The 20,750-nt window shown below is 46.4% G+C and overlaps 1 protein-coding gene across 3 annotated transcripts in view; it reads left to right on the forward strand.

Annotated features, from left to right (window-relative positions):
* Positions 1-20,750, forward strand: part of LOC144492778 (coiled-coil domain-containing protein 102A-like) — a 309,064-nt gene that overhangs the window by 25,862 nt on the left and 262,452 nt on the right. Inside the window, exon 2 of one of the 3 annotated variants that reach the window (XM_078211198.1) lies at positions 14,791-15,011. The exons of the other annotated variants lie outside the window; for them this stretch is intronic. The gene's annotated coding sequence lies outside the window, so the exon portion shown is untranslated. The remainder of the gene's footprint in view (positions 1-14,790; positions 15,012-20,750) is intronic. 3 annotated transcript variants of the gene reach the window in all.

The raw sequence follows: 20,750 nt of genomic DNA on the forward strand, positions 1-20,750 counted from the left end.
GTGGGCTTGAGGTACAGTGAAGTGCTGGGGTCCTTGATGGAGATGCATGTATCCAAGAATGCAACCGATTCCGGAGAGTAGTCCATGGTGAGTCTGATGGTGGGATGGAACTTGTTGATGTCATCATATAGCCGTTTCAGTGATTGTTCGCCATGAGTCCAAAGGAAGAAAATGTCATTTATGTATCTAGTGTATAGCATCGGTTGAAGGTCCTGTGCGGTGAAGAGGTCTTGTTCGAACCTGTGCATGAAGACGTTGGCATATTGAGGTGTGAATCTGGTCCCCATGGCTGTTCCGTGTGTCTGGGGAAGACATTGTGGTCCAGGATGAAGCGGATAAGTTGTAAAATTGCATCTGGAAACTGGCAGTTGTCGGTGTTGAGTACTGAGGCAGTTGCAGCAATGCCATCATCGTGGGGGACGCTGGTGTAGAGTGCCGAGACATCCATTGTGATGAGGAGTGCTCCTGGTTCAACTGCTCCATGTGTGCTGAGTTTCTGTAGGAAGTCCGTAGTGTCGCGACAAAAGCTGGGGGTTCTTTGTACAATGGGTTTCAGGATGCCCTCGACGTAGCCGGAGAGGTTCTCGCACGGGGGAAGGTGAGGACAGGTCTTCCTTACAGCTCTGTCCATAAACCAGATGAGAGCTGTTGGTCGACAATATCCTTGCCTGCCCTTACCTCCTACCTTTGACAAACACGGCACAGTAGTTAGCACTGCTGTCTCACAGACCAGGTTAACGTCCAACAGGTTTATTTGGTAGCACAAGCCACTAGCTTTCAGAGCTCTGCTCCTTCATCAAGTAAGTGGGAATTCTGTTCACAAACAGGCCAGATAAAGACACAAACTCAATTTACAAAATAATGGTTGGAATGCGAGTCTTTACAGGTCATCAAGTCTTAAAGGTACAGACAATGTGAGTGGAGAGAGTATTAAGCACAGGATAAAGAGATGTGTATTGTCCCCAGCCAGGACAGTTAGTGAGATTTTGCAAGCCCAGGCAAGTCGTGGGGATTACAGATAGTGTGACATGAACCCTCCCTTTTTAAACAGTGGTGTTACATTAGCTACCCTCCAATCTGTAGGAACTGTTCCAGAGTCTGTAGAATCTTAGAATGCATCCAATATTTCTAGGGTAATTTCCTTCAGTACTCTGGGATGTAGGTTATCAGGCCCTGGGGATTTATCAGCCTTTAATCCCCAACACCATTTCCCTACTAATAGCTCCCTCATGGCAGACTGGTGTAGAAGGTGAAGTCGCATGGTGGATACAAAACTGGCTCATAGAAGACAGAGGGTAGCAGTGGAAGGGAGCATTTCTGAATAGAGGGCTGTGACAAGTGGCATTCCTCAGGGATCAGTGCTGTGACATTTGCTGTTTGTAATATATATAAATGATTTGGAGGAAAATGTAACTGGTTTGGTTAGTAAGTTTGCAGATGACACAAAGTTTGGTGGATTTGCGGATAGTGATGAGGACCATCAGAGGATACAGCAGGATATAAATCAGTTGGAGACTTGGCGGAAAGATGGCAGATGCAGTTTAATCCAGACAAAAGTGAGGTAATGCATTTTGGAAGGTCTAACAAAAATAGGAAATATACAATAAATGGCAGAACCCTTCAGAGTATTGATAGGAGAGGGATCTGGGTATACAGGTCACTGAAAGTGGCAACGCAGGTGGAGAAGTTGGTCAAGAAGGCATACGGCATTCTTGCCTTCATCAGCTGGAGTATTGAGTTTAAAAATTGGCAAGTCATGTTGCAGCTTTATAGAACCTTAGTTAGGCCGCACTTGAATATTGTGTTCAATTTTGGTCACCACACTACCAGAAGGATGTGGAGGTTTTGGAGAAGGTACAGAAAAGATTTTCCAGGATGTTGCCTGGTATGGAGCGCATTAGCTCAGAGGAGAGGTTGGAGAAATTGGTTTGTTCTCACTGGAGCGACAGAGGTTGAGGGGCAACCTGATAGAAGTCTACAAGATTCTGAGAGGCATGGACAGAGTGGATAGTTAGAAGCTTTTTCCCTGGGTGGAAAAGTCAATTACTAGGGGGCATAGGTTTAAGGTGCGAGGGGCAAGGTTTAAAGGAGATGTACAAGGCAGGTTTTTTACACAGAAGGTGGTGAGTGCATGGAACTCGCTCTCAGGGGAGGTAGTGGAAGCAGATACAATCGTGACTTTTAAGGGGCGTCTTGACAAATACATGAATAGGATGGGAATAGAGGGATATGGTCCCCGGATGCGTCGAGGGTTTTCGTTCAGTCGGACAGCATGGTCGGTGCAGGCTTGGAGGGCCGAAGGGCCTGTTCCTGTGCTGTAATTTTCTTTCTTCTTTGTACTGATTTCCTTCAGTTTTTCCCCCTCACTAAACCTTGTCTTCTCCAACATTTCCGATATGTTATTTGTGTCCTCCTTTGTGAAGACAGAACCAAAGTATTTATTAGTTGGTTCGCCATTTCTTTGTTCACCATTATAAATTCCCTTGTTTCTGACTGTAAGGGACCGACATTTGTCTTTAAAAAGTTTCTCTTCCCAGACCAATAGAAACTTTTACAGTCAGTTTCTTTGTTCCTTGCATGCTTGATCTCGAATTCTATTTTCCTCTTCTGAATCAATCTTTTGTCCCTCCTTTGAATTCTATACTGCTCCCAATCCTTAGGTCTGTTGTTGTTTTGTTCTGGCCAATTTATATGCCTCATCTTGGATCTCATACTACCTCTAATTTCCCTTCTAAGTCATGGTTTGGCCATCTTTCCCTTTTTACCTTTGTACCAGTCAGGAATAAACAATTGTTGCAGTTTAGCCATGCGCTCTTTGAATGTTTGTCATTGCCTATCCATCCCTTTAAGTAACATTTCTCAATCCATTATAGCCAACTTGCACCTCATACCATTGCAATTTCCTTCATTAAGATTCAGGACCCTTGTCTCAGAATTAACTATTTCACTCTCCACCTTGGTGATAAATTCTATCATATTATGGTTGCTCATCCCCCAAGGAGCCTCAAATAGTTAGATTGCCAATTGTGTCTTTCTTATTGCACAATACCCAGCGGCCTGTTCTCTAGTTGGCACCTCAACATATTGGTCCAGAAAGCCATCTGGTAGACACTCCAGGAATTCCTCCTCTACAATATTGTTGGTAATTTGATTTACCTATTCTATACACAGATTAAAATCACGCATAGTTATAGATGTTCCTTTAGAACATGCAGGAATATGGGACAAATGCTGGAAACTGGAATTAGTGTGACTTTAGTAGTAGCTATTGTTGGTGAAGACTGGATGGGTCAAAGGGCCTTTTCTGCACTGTATAGTGAGTGACTATGACATGCATCTCTAATTTCCTGTATAATGCCATTCCCAATATCACCGCTACAGTTTGTGGGTCGATTTTGTCCCTTAGTTTCTTAGATCTATCCATTGTTGTCTGGAAATTAGATACTTTGACCAGTTTTCACTCAAACTTGTTCACCCAGGTGCTCTTACTCGTGAGACAAACAAGCGTCGATTCACTGTTAACAGATCCTTATCGTACAGAATTTATATGGAAAAAAACTCAAATTACGACAATAACTTAATGTTTTCGCCTATCTGTCCGAGATTTCTGATACTGACCATGTCGATGAACTTGACCAAACTGTTAGGTCCGAATTGCGGAACTCTGCTGTCTCTCGCCTTCGAACTCAAGGTCTTCTCATGAAGGTTGCTCTCGCAAGTCCTCTTCTGTCTTCGTTGTAGGTGGAGTCTTCACTGGGGATCGAGTTGAGTCTTCGTATCCCTCTCTTTGTGCCCTTCCAAAGTTAAAGTTAAAATTTATTTATTAGTCACAAGTAAGGCTTACATTAACACTGCAGTGAAGTTACCGTGAAATTCCCCTAGTTGCCACATTCCGGCGTCTGTTCGGGTCAATACACCTAACTAGCACATCTTTCAGACTGTTGGAGGAAACCGGACCACCGAGGAAACCCATGCAGACATGGAGAGAACGTGCAAACTCCACATGTTGACCCAAGCTGGGAATTGAACCTGGGACCCCAGCCCTGTGAAGCAACAGTGTGCCACTGTGCTGGGAGGTTCTCTGGCTTCTAGCCAATGAGGTTGCTCGGTGGGGGTCACAGCACCCAGTGGCATTGCTGATTCCATGTATGGAAGATGCCAGGGCCCCAGGATTTCCATCTTCAGGTGCACTGGCTGCACCTATGCCCTTTCCATATGAGGTACCAGCAGGAATCTGAGGTGCCAGAGAGTCTGACCAAAACTGGGGCATACACAAACACTGTACCTTTTTGGTCGGGGTTGAGCACCTCTGGTTCCAGCCTCCTGGGCAAGTCCAGGCTTGCCCTTGCTCATCTCTGACTTGCGTCTATGCTTTAAGCTTGATCTGTCCGAATTGCCATCAGACCTGGCTGCAGAGACTGTTGACTTCTGTTTAATTTAAATCGTACAATGCTCAAGCCGTCGGCCACTTGATCACACTATACGGATTTGGCTATTGCTGCTTTCCCCTAAGAGGCCTTTCACCTCAACAGTATCTAAAACAGTATATCTCTGTTGTAAGAGAATAGCAACACCAGGTTAAAGTCCAACAGGTTTATTTGGTAGCAAAAGCCACACAAGCTTTCGAGGCTCTGAGCCTCGAAAGCTTGTGTGGCTTTTGCTACCAAATAAACCTGTTGGACTTTAACCTGGTGTTGTTAAACTTCTTACTGTGTTTACCCCAGTCCAACGCCGGCATCTCCACATCGTAAGAGAATAGCCACAGGAGATTCCTACACTGTTTACCTAGTCCTCTTGCTTTGCCTGGTGATCATCTATTCCCTTCCTGCCTGTGGTATCTTAGCCTGTGATGTGATTACCTCTCTATACATGCTATCCACAATACTGTCCATCTTGCGGATGCCCCACAGTGTCCCCAGCAGGGGCTCCGGCTCTGAAACACGAGCTTCCCGGAGCTGCAGCTGGAGACACTTTCTGCACACATACTGGCCCCGGGCACTGGAAATGTTCCCAACTTCCTACATGGAGCAGGAGTAGCGCACTACAGCTTTGAGATCTCCCGTCGTGACTTACCCTTTAAACCTTTTGCAAGATGCTTAATATCAATTAATCTAGGGCTCTTCATTCCTGGTCCTCATTACTACATGATGTGGAGATGCCGGCGTTGGACTGAGGTGGGCACAGTAAGAAGCCTCACAACATCAGGTTCAAGTCCAACAGGTTTATTTAGTATCATGAGCTTTTGGAGAGCTGCTCCTTCATCAGGTGAGTAACTCTCCTGATGAAGGAGCAGCGCTTCGTAAGCTCGTGATACCAGATAAACTTGTTGGACTTTAACCTGCTGTTGTGAGACTTCATTCTCCTTACGACAAAATATGGACCTTCCAAACTATAAAGCGCAAAATGACCTTGCAAACCAGAAGCGATAAAAGTAGTAAATACTTGCCCAACCTTTCCTACTACTTACTAATCCGCTCAGCACTGAATTCCCACTGTGCTCCAAATTCTCAAAAAACATGCATTCACTCTGGCTGTGTCTCACTCATGATGTGCTCTCTCCCACTGCTTGTGCACAAAACTCACTGAAGGCCCTGTAATCCTGTGTGGATTTGAGACATGAAGGTTGGAATCCACATGGGTAAGTTTGAACTGGAGACTATCGCTGAGGAAGGAATTGAGTCTACGAAAGCAAGTTTTGGTGCAAACACCTTATCAAACAGACTGAGGGAAACGGAAAGCAATGAGGGTTGCTCAAGCAAAGTGAAAGAGACAAATTGATGGAGAGAAGAGCAGAGCTTCTTCAAGGTGGGTATTCCTGGAAGATAAGTGGCCGTAAAATGAAACAAAATATTGTGGATGCTGGAAATCTGAAAAATGCTGGAAAAACTCAGCAGATCTAGTAGCGTCTCTGGAGAGAGAAACGTTAACATTTCGAGTCCAATGTGAATCTTCTTCAGAACCAAAGAGCGGTAGAAATGTAACGCATTTTATGATGTTGATCAATGGGGAAGGGTGGAGTAGAACAAAATGGTCGGTCAGAGATTGGTTAGAGAGTGGCAGAGATTCAATAACAAAGCTACCATGGAAGAAAAGGCAAAGAGAATAGGAATAGTCGTACTAAAGAAACAAAGCATTGGTTGACAAGACATGTTAATTGCAAAATAATGAAAGCAAAAATATGAAAACAATATGGCCCTTGGCAGAAAAAATTCAAATGTAAGACAGAGTTCATGACCTGAATGTTGTAACATTGCTATTTCAGCGGTGACTCTGTGGGTAGTGCACCTGCCTGGGAGTCAAATGTCAGGTAGCACAGTGGTTAGGGCGGCACGGTAGCACAGTGGTTAGGGCGGCACGGTAGCACAGTGGTTAGGGCGGCACGGTAGCACAGTGGTTAGGGCGGCACGGTAGCACAGTGGTTAGGGCGGCACGGTAGCACAGTGGTTAGCACTGCTGCTTCACAGCTCCAGGGACCTGGGTTTGATTCCCAGCTTGGGTCACTGTCTGTGTGGAGTTTGCACATTCTCCTCGTGTCTGCGTGGGTTTCCTCCGGGTGCTCCGGTTTCCTCCCACAGTCCAAAGATGTGCGGGTTAGTCAATTGGCCATGCTAAAAAATGCCCCTTAGTGTCCTGAGATGCGTAGGTTAGAGGGATTAACAGGGAAATATGTAAGGATATAGGGGTACGGCCTGGGTGGGATTGTGATCGGTGCAGACTCGATGGGCCAAATGGCCTCTTTCTGCACTGTAGGGTTTCTATGTTATCACCCCAGGAATTGTGTACAGAAATCTAGGCAGTACTCCAGTATAGTAGTGAGGGTGTGCTGCACTGTCAGAGGTGCCATCTTTCAGATGAGACCTTAAGCAAGATTTAAATATGCTCTCTGGATAAAAGCAAATTACTGCGGATGATGGAATCTGAAACCGAAAGGGAAAATGGTGGAAAATCTCAGCAGGTCTGGCAGCATCTGTAAGAAGAGAAAAGGCTTGTTGCAATGTTCCAGTGAAGTTCAACGCAAACTGGAGGAATAGCATCTCATCTTCTGGCTGGGCACTTTACAACCTTCTGGTCCCAACATTGAATTCAACAACTTCAGGTGATTTGCTCTACCCCACCGCAGCCCCTTTGTTTTCATTCTATTTTAATTAATTTTTTTACTGTTCTCTACCTTTTATTTCTTTATTGTCTTTCTTCAGTTTTCTTCCCCCCCACTCTTCCCCTTACTTTATCCCCCTTAACTTTTCTCCCCCTTTGCTTCTCTTTTTCTATATCATACCTCTGTCCCATTTCCACCGCCCCCCGCCCTCCCTGCGCCCACCAACATACATCTTCATTTTTGCTTCTCTGCCGTTTAGCCATTCGCACCCTTTGTTTTCTCTGTGGACAGCCAGTGGCAGTCGTTTCCCTTCGTTTCTGTGGTTATGACTCATCTTTCATTCCCTCACCCTGCAGTATAAATATCTCCCACTTTCTATGCCTTTTAGCTTTGACAAACGGTCGTCTGGACTCGAAACGTCAGCTCTTTTCTCTCCTTACAAGTGCTGCCAGACCTGCTGAGATTTGGTTTCAGATTCCAGCATCTGCAGTGATTTTGCTTTTATCCAGTGTTTAACTCACTGCCACTTCTCTTCCAGGAGTGCCTTCCCTGAAGGAGTACTGCTCTTCTCTCCGACAGGATTTCCGTACGTCTCTCTCCCCGCTATCCTTCACTGCTTTCTATTTCTCTCTCAGTGTTGGACAAGGTTTTTACCAAGACTCGCTTCCACAGTCACATTTCCTTCCTCAGTGACTGTCTTCGACTTACCCCATGCAGATTTCAACTCGAATTCCACCCCGCATGTAACCTCCAGGATTACAGGTACCTCCAGGATGTACAACATTCTTCGAACTGCTGTTCTCACCGCATTCTGAAAGCCACACTCAGTTCCATGCACCGCCATATGAAGACACTCGACATCTCTCTCCAGCAACACTGTCCTCCTCTCTCTCAAAGCTGTCCCTGTCCTCAGTTTCATTTCATCCTCCGCATCATTCAATGTCTTAACAAAAAACTTTTCCTGTTTCTTGCAGATATAAAGGAACGCAAACTTCAACAACTTATCAACACCACTGCCCATCCCAGGCGTCCACCAGTCCCAATCCCTCGAACTCCATCTCATCTAGCCCCAGCCCTTGCCATGTCTTCACCATACCCTCCGACCTTCCCCTCTCTGAGGCTGAGCATGCTGTTCTCAGCAAAGGTCTCAGCTTTGTACCCTTGCGTCTCCACCTCAATGAATTCCGGACTCGACATGATGTTGAACTCTTCTTCCGTCGCCTTTGTCTCCGTGCCCACTTTTTTGGGCAAGGGTCCTCCCCCCGTTCCACAGGTCCTTTCATGTGCCTCCAACATTCTGCCTCCAATTGGACACCCCCACCAGGACAATTACCTGCCCTTGATCTTTTCATTGGGAACTGTCGACGGGACATTGGCCGTCTCAATTTTTCTGCCCCCCTCATCCATTCCAACCTCTCTCCTTCCGAACTTTCCTCCATCGCTCCCTCAGGTCCAACCCTGACATTGTCATCAAACCTGCCGACAAAGTGGGTGCTGTTGTTGTCAGGCGGACTGACCTCTACCTCGCAGAGGCTGAGCGCCAACTCTCAGATACTTCCTCTTACCTCCCCCTGGACCATGACCATACCACTGAATATCAAGCCATTATCTCCAACACCGTCACTGACCTCATTTCCTCTGGATGCCTTCCCCCACAGCTTCCAACCTCATAGTCTCCCAACCCCAGATAGCCCGCTTCTACCTATTTCCCAAAATTCACAAAAAGGACTGTCCTGGTAGGCCCATTGTGTCAGCATGCTGCTGCCCCACTGAACTTATTTCCTCTTACCTTGACTCCATCCTCACTCCCCTAGTCCATTCCCTCCCCACCTACATCCGGGATTCCTCTGATGCCCTGTTGACAGCTTCCAGTTCGCAGGCCCCAACTGCCTCCTATTCACCATGGATGTGCAAACTCTCGACACCTCCATCCCACACCAGGACGGCCTGAGAGCTCTTCGCTTCTTTCTTGAAAAGAGGCCTGAATAATTCCCATCCACCAGCACTCTCCTCCGCCTGGCTGAACTCGTTCTCTCTCTCAACAACATCTCCTTTAACTCATCCCACCTTCTCCAAATCAAAGGAGTAGCAATGGGTACCCGCATGGGTCCGAGCTACGCATGTCTTTTTATGGGGTACGTGGAACATTTCTTGTTCCAAGCCTACCCAAGTCCCCTCCCACAACTCCTTCACTGGTACATCGATGACTATTTTGGTGCCGCTTCATGCTGTCGTCCAAACCTCGAAAAATTCATCAACTTTGCTTCCAGTTTCTATCCCTCCATTGCCTTCACCTGGTCCATCTCAGACACTTGCCTTCCTTGACCTTTCTGTCTCTGTTTCCGGCAATAGACTATCCACCAATACCCATTACAAGCCCCCACTAAAGCTCTTCACACCCCACATCCTGTAAGGACTCCATCCCTTTCTCTCAACTCCTTTGCCTCTGTCGCATTTGTTCCGATGATACCACTTTCCAAAGTGATGTTTCTAATATGTGCTTCTTTTTCCTCAACCGTGGATTCCCATGTACAGTTGTCGACAGGGCCCTCAACAGCGTGCTGTCCATCTCCTGCGCCACGGTCCTCATACATTCCCCTCCCTCCCAGAACAAGGATAGAGTCCCCCTTGTTCTCACATTTCACCCCACCAGCAAAGCATAATCCTCTGCCATTTTCACCAACTCCAGCATGATGCCACCACCAAACACATCTTCCCTTCACTCCCTTTATCAGCATTCCACAGAGACCGTCCCTCTGGGATAACCAAGTCCACTCCTCCACTATACCCAACACCTCTCCCATCACCCCTGGCACCTTCCCATGCAATCACAGAAGGTGTAACACCCGTCCCTTTACCTCTCCTAGCTCACCATCGAAGGTCCAAAACATTCATTCCAGGTTAAGCAGCGTTTCACTTGCACCTCTTTCCTTTGGTCTATTGCATTCGCTGCTCCCAATGTGGTCTCCCCTATATTGGAGAGACCAAGCTTAGACTGGGTGATCGCTTTGCTGAGCACCTTTGGTCTGTGTGCAATCAGGACCCTGACCTTTTGGCTGCTTGCAATTTTAACAGTCCTGCTCCCATACCCACATGTCTGAGCTTTGACAAAGGGTCACCTGGACACGAAACGTCAGCTCTTTTCTCTCCTTACAGATGCTGCCAGACCTGCTGAGATTTTCCAGCATTTTCTCTTTTGGTCCCACATGTCTGTCCTTGACCTGCTGCAATGTTCCAGTGAAGCTCAACACAAACTGGAGGAACAGCATCTGATCTTCCGGCTGGGCACTTTACAGCCTCCCGGTCTCAACATCGAATTCAACAACTTCAGATGATTTGCTCTACCCCACCTCGACCCCTTTGTTTTCATTCTATTTTATTTAATGTTTTACTGTTCTCTACCTTTTATTTCTTTATTGTCTTTCTTCATTTTTCTTCCCCCCCACTCTTCCCCCTACTTCATCCCCCTTCACTTGCCTTTTCTGGGACAGCCATTGGCAGTCATTTCTTCTGGTTTCTGTGGCTATGACTCATCTTTCAGTCCCTCACCCTGCAGTATAAATATCTCCCACTTTCTATGCCTTTTAGCTTTGACTCGAAACGTCAGCTCTTTTCTCTCCTTACAGATGCTGCCAGACCTGCTGAGATTTTCCAGCATTTTCCCTTTTGGTTTAAATCTGCTCTAGTGTTGATGTAAATAACTCTATGGCGCTGGCAGCACAGTGATTACCACTGCTCCCTCACAGTGCCAGGGACCTGGGTTCAATTCTGGCCTCGGGTGTCTATCTGTATGGAGTTTGCATGTTCTCCCCGTGTCTGCGTAGCTTCCTCCGGGTGCTCCGGTTTCCTCCCACAGTCCAAAGATGTGCAGGTTAGGATTCACCATATTAAATTGACCCTTAATGTCAGGGGGACTAGCAGGGTAAATACATGAGGTTACAGGGATAAGGCCTGGGTGGGATTGTCATCGGTACAGACTCGATGGGTCGAATGGCCTCCTTCTGCACTATAGGGTTTCTATGATTCTATGATGATTCTATTTGAAGAGGAGCAGGAGAATTATCCCTTGTTTTATGGTCAATGTTTATCCCTCAATCAACATCACAATGTCCAAAGATGTGCAGGTTAGGTTGATTGGCCATGCTAAAAAATTGCCCTTAGTGTCCTGAGATGAGTAGGTTAGAGGGATTAGTGGGTAAAATATGTAGGGGTATGGGGGTAGGGCCTGGGTGGGATTGTGGTCGGTGCAGACTCGATGGGCCGAATGGCCTCTTTCTGTGCTGTAGGGTTTCTATGACTCTATGATAATATTGCTGTTTTTGGGAGCTTGCTATGCAATAACGGTACCCTATTTGTAATGTATTACAATGATGACTACACTTTGGAGTATTTAATTGGCTGGAGAATGATTTGGGATTCTCTTACCTTGCAGTGGGCAGCAAGGTGGCACAGTGGTTAGCACTGCTGCCTCACAGCGCCAGGGACACGGGTTCAATTCTGGCCTTGGATGACTGTGGAGTTTGCACATTCTCCCTGTGTCTGCGTGGGTTGCCTCCAGGTGCTCTGGTTTCCTCCCACACTTTAAAGATGTGCAGGTTAGGTGGATTTGCCATGCTAAATTGTCCCTGAGTGTCAAGGGAATTAGCAGGGTAAATACATGTGGTTATGGGGATAGGGCCTGGGTGGGATTGTTGTTGGTGCAGGCTCGATGGGCCGAATGTCCTCCTTCTGCACTGTAGGGATTCTATGATTAAACACTTGGTCTCTTCCTTCCATTTCTTATGTGCAAATAAAAATTCTTGATGTTTATTTTTATATTCTTTACTAATCATTTTTCATGGCTGTCCTTGCTTTCCTCATTTCTCCGTCTAGATTTTCTTTCTACATTTTTTGTATAGTTTTACATTTTCTATTCAGGGCCCATATATTTATGGAGGTTCAATATTTTGTGAATCTCTCATCCTATTATTGGAATCACCCTTTAACATGAATGCTGGTGATGGCGGTGCTAGTGGTGGAGAGAAAGGATTGATTAAGTCAGCTTTATAAGTGGAAAAGGGACTGTGAAGTGAATCATACAGAAGGAATGCAAACAATAACTTTGAAGATGCAGTTGCCTGTCAGAACAGTTTGGTAACTATCATGCATGAATACTCTTCAAAATCTTGGCAGTAGTTTCCAGTTACTCTGGTGTATCACAGCTACAGTGAAATCAAGCCCTAGGATCCTGAAGAAGTAGCACTCCCTCCCAATGAATAACAGCAGCATTGCCAGACTTGGCTAAAAGTTGATGGTGTATCTTGCTTGTGCTTAGTCTGCTTCCTCTGCAGTTCACTGAAAGTAGTTTGATTCCACTCTGTACAGGGCTTTATAAATGGAATTGCGTTGAAGTTGGTATGATGGTACAGCATGTTATTCTCTCCCACTGTTGTCACCAGGGAACTCCCAATTAGTGAAACTGCAATTAAAAATGTCTTTTTTGACTTTATATGAACTACACGAGACTCCCAGTGCTTTCTGCTGGAGTCACAGAGTTTTACAGCACAGAAAGAGACTGACCCATCGTATCTGTGCTGACCATAAGCACGTATCTATTCTAATCCCATTTTCCAGCACTTGGTCCACAGCTTTCTATGCTATGGCATTTCAAGTGCGCATCTAAATACTTTTAAATGTTGTGAGAGTTCCCACCTTTACTGCTCTTTCAGACAGTGAGTTCCAGATTCCCAACATCATCTGGGTGAAAAAGATTTTCCTCAAATCCCCTCTAAATCTCCTGCCCCTTACCTTAAATCTATGCCTCCTGGTTATTGACCCCTGAACTTAGGGGAAAAGTTATTTCCTTATCTACCCCATTAATGTCCCTCATAATTTTGTACACTTGATTTGGTCCCCTCTCAGCTTTCTCTGCTCTGAGCAGAACAATCCCAGTCTAACCAGCTTCTCTTCATAGTTGAAATGCTGCAGCCAGGGAACATCCTGTGAATCTCCTCTGCACCCTTTTAGTGCAATCACATGCTTCCTAAAGTATGGCTACCAGAACTGTACACAGTACTCCAACTGTGGCCTAACCAGTGTTTTTGCAGCTCAATCATAACCTCCCTGCTCTTACATTCAATACCTCAGCTAATAAAGTATCCCTATTACTTTTTAACCACCTGAGCTACCTGTCCTGCTGCCTTCAGGGATACTTGGACATGCACCGCAAGGTCCCTCTTGGTACTCCCTAGTGTTCTACCATTCATAGTGTAATCCCTTGCCTTGTTAGCCCTCTAAAAATGCACCACCTCACGCTTTTCAGAGTTAAATTCCATTTGCTGGGGGTCATGTGATGTAAGCATGGGAACGGCAGCATTTTTGTGAACTCTGGCGCTTTTAATCTTTTTATCTATCCTGATTCACAACCCATAATTATCTAACCCTGGAGTGTATGTATACTTTGTGCTATGTTCCTGGAACATCTTCGTTTGATCAAGGCAGTCGGAGACAGCCAGGGTGGGCCTTGTTCACAGTGACAGTTTAGCTGGTGAGTGGGCTCACACTCTGGCAATGTTGGTCCTCACGTTCGGATATCTTGCAGTTCTGAAAAGAAAATGGATGAAGCAGGCAGTGGAGAGGGCAGTTTCCTTGGTGGAAGCTCACCTCCAGTCCTTGTAAATCTTGCTACATAGTGTGTCGGACATCTTGGCTAATTTGGGTAGATGGGACCGGAGAGGAATGTCTGTGTGCCTGATCTCCACTGGGAAGATGAGGATAAATTCCCGACTGAATTTGGGAAGTAGCTACCATGCTTTCGTAAAATCTCCATTTGAAAGCTGGGCATTTCAAGTTCAAAGAGGCATGCTGTATCTGGTCTTCAAGATCGGAAGTCAGTTATATCTCTGGTCTTACCTTGTCTTGACATTGGTGTTCATTGACGGGGGTCTAGAGGTGGTTGGATGCGATGGGACCTCACTACATGCCGGGGCTAGATCTCTCTCTGCTGGAGCTTTGAAGTGATGACACAACGGAGACTATGGATGGTCCCTTGATGTCACTTGACAATTCTGTAAAGGCTTTGGCTTTTTCAAGTTCTGTGAATGGCGAGGTTATCCTACTGTCCATCATTGATCCTGAGCTACTCCCCTTGTGATTATAAACCTGATTTTGTGATGTTATCTTTTATCCAAACAAGGGTGCTTGATATACACACTGAGGCATATGTCACCTGTTATTCTTTGAAAACCAGGATAACTATTTATTTATAATGGATTTCACCCACCAGTATGCTCTGGCTGGAACGAAGGAGACCTTAGTTTAAAGTGTGCTACTGTTTCCATTGAATCTTGGTCTTTCTGTGTGGTACTGGGTGGGTAGTGTGGATAAAGGGGCCTGCCCACCTGACTTCTGGCTCTCCCGTCAAATTTAAATCTGGAGGATCTAGTGTTTGCAATATGGAGATGTTTCCTTTGCTTGTGGACTAATAGTAAGTCTCCTTTCTGCCCTCAAATGGCCAAGCAAGTCACTCAGTTGAAGGGCAATTAGGGATGGGCAATAAATGAATGAAAAATAAACAAGTAGAAGCCGCTTTTGCTGAGTCTCACTGGAAGGAGTGGGCTGAGAACTGGGGTTGTTTAATAACCCAGTGCCGTACAAACAGATCAATTTTAAGGAATTGGGAAGAATTTGTCAGAGATTTCACATTATTTTTCTAGGTTATTTTGCATTCGTCAACAGTTGGCATTATTTGGAATGTGGGGTGCTGCTGAACACGATTGTCATCATCCACTGTTTGATTAGTAAGTTTGTGGACGACACAAAGGTTGGTGGATTTGCGGATAGCGATGAGGACCACCAGAGGATACAGCAGGATATAGAACAGTTGGAGACTTGGGCGGAGAGATGGCAGATGGAGTTTAATCTGGACATGTGTAAGGTAATGCATTTTGGACGGCCTAATACAGATAGGAAATATACAGTAAATGGCAGAACCCTTAAGAGTATTGATAGGCAGAGGGATCTGGGTGTACAGGTACACAGGTCTCTGAAAGTGGCAATGCAGGTGGAGAAGGTAGTCAAGAAGGCATACGGCATGCTTGCCTTCATCGGCCGGGGCATTGAGTTTAAAAATTGGCAAGTCATGTTACAGCTTTATAGAACCTTAGTTAGGCCGCACTTGAAATATAATGTTCAATTCTGGTCGCCACACTACCAGAATGATGTGGAGGCTTTGGAGAGGGTACAGAAAAGATTTACCAGGATGATGCCTGGTATGGAGGGCATTAGCTATGAGGAGAGGTTGGAGAAACTTGGTTTGTTTTCACTGGAACGATGGAGGTTGAGGGGCGACCTGATAGCAGTCTACAAGATTATGAGAGGCGTGGACAGAGTGGATAGTCAGAAGCTTTTTCCCAGGGTGGAAGAGTCAATTACTAGGGGGCATAGGTTTAAGTGTGAGGGGCAAGGTTTAAAGGAGATGTACGAGACAGATTTTGTACACAGAGAGTAGTGGGTGCCTGGAACCCATTGTCGGGGGAGGTAGTGGAAGCGGATAAGGTAGTGACTTTTAAGGGGCGTCTTGACAAATACATGAATAGGGTGGGAATAGAGGGATATGGTCCCTGGAGGATAGCGGGTTTTAGTTCAGTCAGACAGCATGGTCAAAGAACAAAGAACAATACAGCACAGGAACAGGCCCTTCAGCCCTCCAAGCTGCGCCGCTCCCTGGTCCAAACTAGACCATTCTTTTGTATCCCTCCATTCCCACTCCGTTCATGTGGCTATCTAGATAAGTCTTAAACATTCCCAGTGTGTCCGCCTCCACCACCTTGCCCCGCAGCGCATTCCAGGCCCCCACCACCCTCTGTGTAAAATACGTCCTTCTGATATCCGTGTTAAACCTCCCCCCCCCCTCCCCCCCACCTTGAACCTAAGACCCCTCGTGAACGTCACCACCGACCTGGGAAAAAGCTTCCATCTATGCCTTTCATAATTTTATACACCTCTATTAGATCACCCCTCATCCTCTGTCTTTCCAGTGAGAACAACCCGAGTTTACCCAATCTCTCCTCATAACTAAGCCCCTCCATACCAGGCAACATCCTGGTAAACCTCCTCTGTACTCTCTCTAAAGCCTCCAACGTCCTTCTGGTAGTGTGGCGACCAGAACTGGGCGCAGTATTCCAAATGCGGCTGAACCAACGTTCTATACAACTGCAACATCAGACCCCAACTTTTATACTCTATGCCCGTCCTATAAAGGCAAGCATGCCATATGCCTCATTCACTACCTTCTCCACCTGTGACGTCACCTTCAAGGATCTGTGGACTTGCACACCCAGGTCCCTCTGCATATCTACACCCTTCATGGTTCTGCCATTTATCGTATAGCTCCCCCCTACATTAGTTCTACCAAAATGCATCACTTCGCATTTATCTGGATTGAACTCCATCTGCCATTTCTTTGCCCAAATCTCCAGCCTACGGTGCAGGCTTGGAGGGCTGAAGGGCCTGTTACTGAGCTGTAATTTTCTTTCTTCACTAACCCATGCCTTCATTTTCATGTTCTCTGGTGTATTTTATAAATAGCATGCTGGATTAGTGTACTGTCAAACTTCAGCAGGGACAGAAAAAGATCACCTTATTCATCGGGAAATGTTATCTCAGTCTGACTGGTGTTTGGGACTATATCCCGTAAACAGACTATTGTTGCATCATATCCTTTTTTGACATTATAGATCGATTTATAGATAGATTTTAAACTTAAGCAAGGAGTAAGGAGGGCTAAAAGGGGTCACGAAAAATCATTGGTCAGCAGGATTAAGGAAAATCCCAAGGCTTTTTATACATATATAAAGAGCGAGAGGGTTGACCCACTCAAGGACAGGGGAGGGAATCTATGCGTGGAGCCAGAGGAAATGGGCGAGGTATTAAATGAGTACTTTGCATCAGCATTCAACAAAGAGAAGGGGAGATCCTATGAGGGGAGATCCTATGAGGGGAGATCCTATGAGGAGAGGCTGAGGGATTTGGGATTGTTTTCGCTGGAAAGGCGGCGGCTAAGAGGGGATCTTATTGAAACATATAAGATGATTAGAGGTTTAGATAGGGTGGATAGTGATAGCCTTTTTCCTCTGATGGAGAAATCCAGCACGAGGGGGCATGGCTTTAAATTGAGGGGGGGTAGTTATAGAACCGATGTCAGGGGTAGGTTCTTTACCCAGAGGGTGGTGAGGGATTGGAATGCCCTGCCAGCATCAGTTGTAAATGCGCCTAGTTTGGGGGCGTTTAAGAGATCCGTAGATAGGTTCATGGACGAAAAGAAATTGGTTTAGGTTGGAGGGTCACAGTTTTTTTTTTAACTGGTCGGTGCAACATCGTGGGCCGAAGGGCCTGTTCTGCGCTGTAATGTTCTATGTTCTATGTTCTAGAAGGACTTGGTGGATGATGAGTCTGGGACAGGGTGTGTAGATAGTTTGAGTAATGTTGAGATTAAAAAGGAGGAGGTATTGGGTTTCTTGAGAAACATTAAGGTAGACAAGTCCCCTGGGCTTGATGGGATGTGCCCCAAAATACTGAGAGGCAAGGGAGAAAATTGCTGGGGTCTTGAGATAAATCTTTGTATCCTCACTGGCCACAGAGGAGGTCATGATGTGGAGATGCCGGCGTTGGACTGGGGTAAACACAGTAAGAAGTTTAACAACACCAGGTTAAAGTCCAACAGGTTTATTTGGTAGCAAAAGCCACACAAGCTTTCGGAGCTCTTAGCCCCTTCTTCAGGTGAGTGGGAATTCTGTTCACAAACAGAACTTATAAAGACACGGACTCAATTTACATGAATAATGGTTGGAATGCGAATACTTACAACTAATCAAGTCTTTAAGAAACAAAACAATGGGAGTGGAGAGAGCATCAAGACAGGCTAAAAAGATGTGTATTGTCTCCAGACAAGACAGCCAGTGAAACTCTGCAGGTCCACGCAACTGTGGGAGTTACAAATAGTGTGACATGAACCCAATATCCTGGTTGAGGCCGTCCTCGTGTGTGCGGAACTTGGCTATCAGTTTCTGCTCAGCGACTCTGCGCTGTCGTGTGTCGCGAAGGCCGCCTTGGAGAACGCTTACCCGAATATCAGAGGCCGAATGCCCGTGACCGCTGAAGTGCTCCCCAACAGGAAGAGAACAGTCTTGCCTGGTGATTGTCGAGCGGTGTTCATTCATCCGTTGTCGCAGCGTCTGCATAGTTTCCCCAATGTACCATGCCTCGGGACATCCTTTCTTGCAGCGTATCAGGTAGACAACGTTGGCCGAATTGCAAGAGTATGTACCGTGTACCTGGTGGATGGTGTTCTCACGTGAGATGATGGCATCTGTGTCGATGATCCAGCACGTCTTGCAGAGGTTGCTGTGGCAGGGTTGTGTGGTGTCATGGTCACTGTTCTCCTGAAGGCTGGGTAGTTTGCTGCGAACAATGGTCTGTTTGAGGTTGTGCGGTTGTTTGAAGGCAAGAAGTGTGGGTGTGGGGATGGCCTTGGCGAGATGTTCGTCTTCATCAATGACATGTTGATGATCAGGCTCACCATAGGCTCACCATAGACTACTCTCCGGAATCGGTTGCATTGTTGGACACACGCATCTCCATTAAGGACGGTCACCTCAGCACCTCACTGTACCGCAAGCCCACGGATAACCTCACGATGCTCCACTTCTCCAGCTTCCACCCTAAACACGTTAAAGAAGCCATCCCCTACGGACAAGCCCTCCGTATACACAGGATCTGCTCGGATGAGGAGGATCGCAACAGACACCTCCAGACGCTGAAAGATGCCCTCATAAGAACAGGATATGGCGCTAGACTCATTGATCAACAGTTCCAACGCGCCACAGCGAAAAACCGCACCGACCTCCTCAGAAGACAAACACGGGACACAGTGGACAGAGTACCCTTCGTTGTCCAGTACTTCCCCGGAGCGGAGAAGCTACGGCATCTCCTCCGGAGCCTTCAACATGTCATTGATGAAGACGAACATCTCGCCAAGGCCATCCCCACACCCCCACTTCTTGCCTTCAAACAACCGCACAACCTCAAACAGACCATTGTCCGCAGCAAACTGCCCAGCCTTCAGGAGAACAGTGACCATGACACCACACAACCCTGCCACAGCAACCTCTGCAAGACGTGCCGGATCATCGACACAGATGCCATCATCTCACGTGAGAACACCATCCACCAGGTACACGGTACATACTCTTGCAATTCGGCCAACGTTGTCTACCTGATACGCTGCAAGAAAGGATGTCCCGAGGCATGGTACATTGGGGAAACTATGCAGACGCTGCGACAACGGATGAATGAACACCGCTCGACAATCACCAGGCAAGACTGTTCTCTTCCTGTTGGGGAGCACTTCAGCGGTCACGGGCATTCGGCCTCTGATATTCGGGTAAGCGTTCTCCAAGGCGGCCTTCGCGACACACGACAGCGCAGAGTCGCTGAGCAGAAACTGATAGCCAAGTTCCGCACACACGAGGACGGCCTCAACCGGGATATTGGGTTCATGTCACACTATTTGTAACTCCCACAGTTGCGTGGACCTGCAGAGTTTCACTGGCTGTCTTGTCTGGAGACAATACACGTCTTTTTAGCCTGTCTTGATGCTCTCTCCACTCCCATTGTTTTGTTTCTTAAAGACTTGATTAGTTGTAAGTATTCGCATTCCAACCATTATTCATGTAAATTGAGTCCGTGTCATTATAAGCTCTGTTTGTGAACAGAATTCCCACTCACCTGAAGAAGGGGCTAAGAGCTCCGAAAGCTTGTGTGGCTTTTGCTACCAAATAAACCTGTTGGACTTTAACCTGGTGTTGTTAAACTTCTTACACAGAGGAGGTCCCAGACGATTGGAGAATAGGCAATGTTGTTCCTTTGTTTAAGAAGGGTAGCAAGAATAATCCAGGTAATTACAGGCCCGTGAGCCTTGCGTTAGTGGGAGGGAAATTATTGGAGAGGATTCTTCAAGACAGGATTTATTCCCACTTGGAATAAGTGGACATATTTGCGAGAGGCAACATGGTTTTATGAATGGGAGGTCGTGTCTCACTAACTTGATCAAGTTTTTCGAGGAAGTGACAAAAATGATTGATGAGGGTAGGGCATGGACTTCAGTAAGCCCTTTGACAGGATCCCTCATGGCAGACTGGTGCAGAAGGTGAACTCACATGGGATCAGAGACGAGATGGCAAGGTGGACACAGAACTGGCTCGGTCATAGAAGACAGAGGAGGGTAGCAGTGGAAAGTTGTGAATGTCGGGCTGTAACATGTGGCATTCCTCAGGGATGAGTGCTGGGACCTTTGCTGTTCGTAATATATATAAATGATTTGGAGGAAAATGTAATTGGTTTGATTAGTAAGTTTGCGGATGACACAAAGGTTGATGGATTTGCGGATAGCGATGAGGACCATCAGAGGATACAGCAGGATATAGATAGGTTGGAGGCTTGTGCGGCATGATGGCAGTTTAACTAGGCAAATGTGAGGTAATGCATTTTGGAAGGTCTAATAAAGATAGGAAATATACAGTAATTGGCAGGACCCTTAAGAGTATTGATAGGCAGAGGGATCTGGGTGTACAGGTGCACAGGTCACTGAAAGCGGCAATGCAGATGGAGAAGGTAG

Source organism: Mustelus asterias, chromosome 4, assembly GCF_964213995.1.
Source record: "Mustelus asterias chromosome 4, sMusAst1.hap1.1, whole genome shotgun sequence".
Taxonomy (NCBI): domain Eukaryota; kingdom Metazoa; phylum Chordata; class Chondrichthyes; order Carcharhiniformes; family Triakidae; genus Mustelus; species Mustelus asterias.